General features: G+C 43.1%; 1 long non-coding RNA gene across 1 annotated transcript; it reads right to left on the bottom strand.

Moving 5' to 3' along the window:
• Positions 1 to 1,493: 1,493 nt before the first annotated feature.
• LOC311231281 lies at positions 1,494 to 3,096 on the bottom strand. Its single transcript, XR_014619857.1, has 3 exons — positions 2,794 to 3,096; positions 2,209 to 2,366; positions 1,494 to 1,592 (listed from the first exon to the last, which is right to left on the bottom strand). It is a non-coding gene; the product is annotated as an uncharacterized lncRNA (long non-coding RNA).
• Between the last annotated feature and the right edge of the window lie 3,327 nt (positions 3,097 to 6,423).

Genomic DNA, 6,423 nt, shown 5'->3' with positions numbered 1-6,423 from the left:
TCAAACTGTATGCCCCTTTGTCATTTTATTTGGTTGTTTGATGTGTGTTTTAATTATTTCCCCTACCTCTGTGATGTATGTATGTACCACCATTAAAAAACAGTATTTAAAATGTGTTTGGCCGTCATTGAAAATAAGAATTTGTTCTTAATAACTGACCTGCCTGGTTAAATGAAGGGTCAATAAAATAAATAAATAAGAGCCCCATGACACAGGTCAAATTCCCGGTAGATATTTACAGAATGAATACAATATATGGGCCCTTGCTTTCCGTCACCATCCGAAGGGCCATTGACGAACTGATGCAGACGCAGTCAATGAAAGTAGATACAACACAGTAGTCTGTTTCACGCTATCAAACCTATTTGATCAAAACGACCATCAATATATTACGAAGACTATGATTTTGATTTGTCAGTCATCTCTTTTAAAAAACTTTTAAATTATCTTTCAGACCAAAATAATATAGGTTGCCTTTCAGGGATAATGGCTTTCAGATGCACTGCATGTGTGAAGATCAACATGTTTATAATACCATTGATTGATTGATTGATTGATTGATTGATTGATTGATTGATTGATTGATTGATTGATTGATTGATTGATTGATTGATTGATTGATTGGTTGATTGATTGATTGATTGATTGATTGAAAACTTTATTAACAGATTGCAGAATGGGTACAATACAGTACAGCTTAATACACACAATTGTTAAGGGGATGCAGAACAGAGAAATACTTTCGTCTTGTTTACATCAGGGTCCCCCATTTTCAATTCATATTGACATTCATGACATACAGATAGACAGTACTGCTACATCTATACATTTATGACATACCAGATTTGCAAATACAGTACTGTTTGTGATACAAAAAGAGTCCAGAAAAGAGTATATACATTTGACGTAAAAACTGTACATTGGGGGAGGTTGGGTAGGGGGTGGGGGGAACACTGTACAACTGTACAAGCAAAACTGTACATGGAATATTGACAACCATACTTGGTCATTCACTGTACATTGGAGGGGGTTGTGTTAGGACATTTACATGGGCCAGTTTCGAATTGCAGTCTCCCGTAGGTGTTCTTTGAGAGTGCTTTTGAAAGTGGGTACTGATTCACATTCCTTTACAGCTTTGGGTAGGGCATTCCACATTGATGTGGCATAATTGCTAAACGTGTTTAGTCCCTTGTTTGAGCCGAATCTGGGTTTAACAGCTATGGAAGCTAGCCAGACATGCAGCTATGGAAAGATTCACGCTTCCACTACCCAAAACGAATTAATTAAAGAAAACTGTAATGTATAAAGCTACGTCAAACTGGAACAAACTGCCATTACATCTAACACCACATCTTACCAGTAAGACAAGTTGCAAAAAGAAATTGAGAACAGCGATTTTACAGAAAGAAATCATTTTATGATGTACTTTTTTTCTTTTTCTTTGCTCTGGGGCTCTCCGCAGAAACAGAAGCCTCTGGACAGAACTGCAGCTCTCTTCCCGACGGCTTCATCTCATTTCTTCTTCTTTTGATCAATTATATCCACTATTGTTTTGAGTGATTGGCAAATGGAGAGTCTTCATGGACTTCGCCCTAGAAATAATGGAAATACACTTTGAAAAGTTTGGCATCACATGTATCATCAGAATGGCTCATTTTAGTAGGGTCTAAAATAATATAAATTCTCTATGAATCCTTCACATGAAGAACCATATAAGTCTGTTTTAAAATGTAGTTTTTCAGATGAACAATGTGTTCATACTTCAGTACAGGTGGTGATCTGTAGTGTTGTCTACACTCAGTTAAAACAGTTTAGGGGTTTAGTACGTCCAGGTGTATGTGTCACAAACACACTCCCGAGTGATTTGGATTGACTTTTCTAAATTCAAACATTTCTAAATAAAAAAAGAATTCTAAAGTTGGAGACGTTCTAAACAGACTTCTATGGTTCTTCGCCTCAAGGGTTCATGTAGCTTCATGCTTCTAAGGCTACAGCACGGAAACACAAAGTACTGACACGTGATCATTTCAGAATATTTGTCATGAATTATTCCCCCACATGTTGACCTGGTTCTCACGAAAACACCCAATGCAGACAAATCAAAATTGGTTTCCTGTTCAGTCAATAATAACTCTGTGCAATCACTCTGAGAAGACAGTAGTATCAGTTTAGTGTTTTAAAAATAAAGAATTGGGATTATAAACTCACCATTGGGACATCGTCAAGCCTTTCAAAGTTAGACCGGCGTGATTGACAGGCCTTGATGACGGCCACTACCAGCGCGAGTCCGAGAACCAGGAAGAAGATGCAGAGGACGGCCACCAAGCCAGGGGTCTGGGATATGTCTGTGTCCCCAAACTGATGAGCTGTAGAATAATAATAATAATAATAATAATAATAATAATAATAATAATAATAATAATAATAATAATAATAATAATAATAATAATAATAATAAACTTTACATGCACAAATGTTTCATTACTTCTCAAAACAAGTCAGCAAAACAGATAAAGTACATTTTGGAAATCTGGCTACTTTCTGTCAAGCAGTAGACCAGTGGAATGAGCAGTGGAAACATTACACTGTATTTTATCTATTTATTCTTACACATTTGCACAACCTCTTCTACCTAATTTTAGCATTTTGTACATTTTAGTTTTGTATGTTGTATATTTTGTATAGTGTTTGTTCTTTTACACTTTTACTGTATGAAGCACAATCTCAGGAGTGTACATGTACATATACCGTATATGTGACAAATAAAACAAAACTTGAAACTTGAGTACAAACCTGTGGTTGTGGTGCCATTCCCAGTGGCAGTGGTGAGATCACTGGGTCGGGTGGGGAGTGTCTGAACAGTTGATCTGTTCGTTATTTGTTCTGTGGGCATCCCTGCTCTGTGCCCGTTTGGCGTTGCGGTGGGGTTGGACCTACTCGGTGTTGGTACTAGTGGTTTGGCCGTACTAGATGTTCGGATAGAACGGGTAGATGTCGGAAGCCCATTGCCTTTTGAGCTGGTGGCCACTTTGATGGTGTTTGCGTTGTTTGTCTTTGACGTTGCCACGGTGATGTACTTTCCCGGGACAGTTGATGCAGACGATGTGACGGCTGCAGGAGACAGAACAAGCAACATGTAAGGGTTGTGTTGATACATGATAATGACAGCATGTCAAAATGAGAGTATACTTTCAAACTGGGTTGGGTTATTCCTCTTGGGTTGGAGGCGAAACACTTGGTCTGATTCAAAACAAGAGGATGAATGTTGTAAGTCTGTCATGCTCGGCCTTCTCCACCAACAGGTAACCGGTGCCGTCCTTTGGTTATTCTCGAGCCGCGCGCACTTTCACCAAGTGCTTGGTCCCTCCTACAGGAAGTAGAACGCACTCCACTCCTGGTACTGCGGCTTCATCTGTGTAGTTAAGGGGGGGGTCTCTGTAGAGGACATGCTCTGTGGTGTCATCTGTGTAGTTAAGGGGGGGGTCTCTGTAGAGGGCATGCTCTGTGGTATCATCTGTGTTGTTAAGGGGGGGGTCTCTGTAATGGACATGCTCTGTATCATCTGTGTAGTTAAGGGGGGGGTCTCTGTAGATGGCATGCTCTGTATCATCTGTGTAGTTAAGGAGGGGGGTCTCTGTAGATGGCATGCTCTGTGGTATCATCTGTGTAGTTAAGGGGGGGGTCTCTGTAGAGGACATGCTCTGTGGTATCATCTGTGTAGTTAAGGGGGGGGTCTCTGTAGAGGACATGCTCTGTGGTGTCATCTGTGTAGTTAAGGGGGGGGTCTCTGTAGAGGGCATGCTCTGTGGTGTCATCTGTGTAGTTAAGGGGGGGGTCTCTGTAGAGGACATGCTCTGTATCATCTGTGTAGTTAAGGGGGGGGTCTCTGTAGAGGACATGCTCTGTATCATCTGTGTAGTTAAGGGGGGGGGTCTCTGTAGAGGGCATGCTCTGTGGTATCATCTGTGTAGTTAAGGGGGGGGGGTCTCTGTAGAGGACATGCTCTGTATCATCTGTGTAGTTAAGGGGGGGGTCTCTGTAGAGGACATGCTCTGTGGCTTCATCTGTGTAGTTAAGGGGGGGGTCTCTGATTTTGATTTGATTTTATTGATGGATTAAAAACACACAACAAGGATCCAAAGGATAACATGAGAAAGAGTAAAACCCTTATTTCCGTCATGGTCCCAGGGCTGTTAGGCCACAACAAAATACACGACAATAACACAACACTCATACATTTAAAACATTATAAGACTAACCTATCGCTAAAATTGTATACCCCACAATAACTAAAAACTGATTGGAAACCCATTCAAACTATAGGGGGCTATTCTTCTATTCTGTCCATGAGCCACTTCCTGACGCTTCTCTTGAAGCTGTGGAGGCTCAAGCTCTGCTTGATGGGGAGAGGCAGCTTGTTCCAATCCTGGGCTCCAGAGAAAGTAAGGGAGCATTGGCCCAGTTTCGATCGGAAAGAAGCAGGCTTCAGGTTTGCTATGCTTGCTCTAGTTCTGTGGTTGTGGGATTCGTTGACCGGGGTGAAGTAGTTTTGGAGGTATCTAGGGGACTTTTGGTTTATAATATTGTGCACTATGTTCAGTCTGAGCTGGGTAACTCTGGCCTCTATAGGAAGCCAGTTTAGCTCCTGGAAGTGACTCCTCCCTATGTGGGTGCGAGGGCCAAGACCCATTACCACCCTTACTAGCTTATTTTGGGAAACCTGAAGCTTCTTTTTTATGTTCACTGACAGGCCCTCGAACCACGATACGCTACCATAGTCAAAGTGGCAGAGTACTAGGCTATTTGCTAATAGCCTGAGGCTATCTCTGCCAAGGAGGTTGGCTTTCCTAGCTAGGTACCTGGTGCGGGCGTTGACTTTGCCCAGTACTTGGGAGGCCATAGCCTCCCCATCTAGGCTCCCGTCTATCATACAGCCTAGATACTTCGCTTTTTTTTGCTGTTTTAGGGTTACAGCTCCTAGCTGGATATTAAACTCCCGTGCTTTCCTGAGCTTGGGCTTGGAGGCTAATAGTACTGCCTCTGTTTTACCTAGGTGAAGAGAAAGCCTGTTGTCCGAAAGCCACCTGCTGACCCCTGCAATTTCTTCACCTAGCATCTGTTCTAGTGTGTTCTGATCCTTGTGTGAGACTAGCAGGGCTGAGTCGTCTGCAAATAAAAACAAGTTACATGAGCATGCTGCTGACATGTCATTTATGTACAGTAAAAAAAGGAGAGGTCCTAGCACGCTTCCTTGTGGGACCCCACATACAATGGGCTTGGCCTCTGACATAGTGCCACTGACCTCAACCCGCTGCACCCTATCAGCAAGGTAGGAAGAGAACCATCTGACCACTGTCTCAGACATACCCAAGGCCTTAAGCTTGGAGAGCAGTATGTCATGGTTCACTGTGTCGAAAGCCTTCTGTAGGTCTAGAAGAACTAGCCCACACAGTTTACCTGAATCTATCTCCCTCCTGATACTGTCTGTAAAATAAAGAAGACATGTTTCAGTAGAGTAAGACTTCCTAAAGCCGGATTGGAGGTCGTACAGGAGGTCATGGCTGCTTGCATATTCCTGGACTTGTTCATGGACTATCTTCTCTAGGACTTTGGATAACACACTTAAAATTGAGACTGGTCTATAATTGCTGGGGTCAGATTTGCTCCCTTTTTTATATATAGGGATGACTTTGGCATTCTTGAAGTCGGTGGGTACTTTGCCTAGGTCCAGGGAGAGGTTAATAATATGGGTTACTGGTGGAGCTATAACTCCGGCTGCATCCGTCAGAAACCTGGCACTGATGCCATCTACACCTGTGGCCTTCTTGATGTTGAGCTCACCCAGCATCGCAGCCACTTTGACTACTGACACCTTGCTTAAGGAGAACGAGTTTGCCTTAACCCCTCGTTGGCTATAGTAGTTGGAAACAAAGTCATCACCAAACTGCTCTGTCTTGGGAGGTAGGTTAGAGACAACCTTACCTGCTTACCTCTGTAGAGGACATGCTCTGTGGTATCATCTGTGTAGTTAAGGGGGGGATCTCTGTAGAGGACATGCTCTGTGGCTTCATCTGTGTAGTTAAGGGGGGGGTCTCTGTAGAGGACATGCTCTGTGGTGTCATCTGTGTAGTTAAGGGGGGGGTCTCTGTAGAGGACATGCTCTGTGGCTTCATCTGTGTAGTTAAGGGGGGGGTCTCTGTAGAGGACATGCTCTGTGGTATCATCTGTGTAGTTAAGGGGGGGTCTCTGTAGAGGGCATGCTCTGTGGTGTCATCTGTGTACTGTAGAGGACATGCTCTGTGGCTTCATCTGTGTAGTTAGGGGGGGGTCTCTGTAGAGGACATGCTCTGTGGTATCATCTGTGTAGTTAAGGGGGGGGGTCTCTGTAGAGGACATGCTCTGTGGCTTCATCTGTGTAGTTAG

The sequence above is a fragment of the Notolepis coatsorum genome (assembly GCF_963971535.1).
Source record: "Notolepis coatsorum genome assembly, chromosome: 7".
Lineage (NCBI taxonomy): Eukaryota > Metazoa > Chordata > Actinopteri > Aulopiformes > Paralepididae > Notolepis > Notolepis coatsorum.
This window is presented reverse-complemented; position numbering and strand designations above follow the sequence as displayed.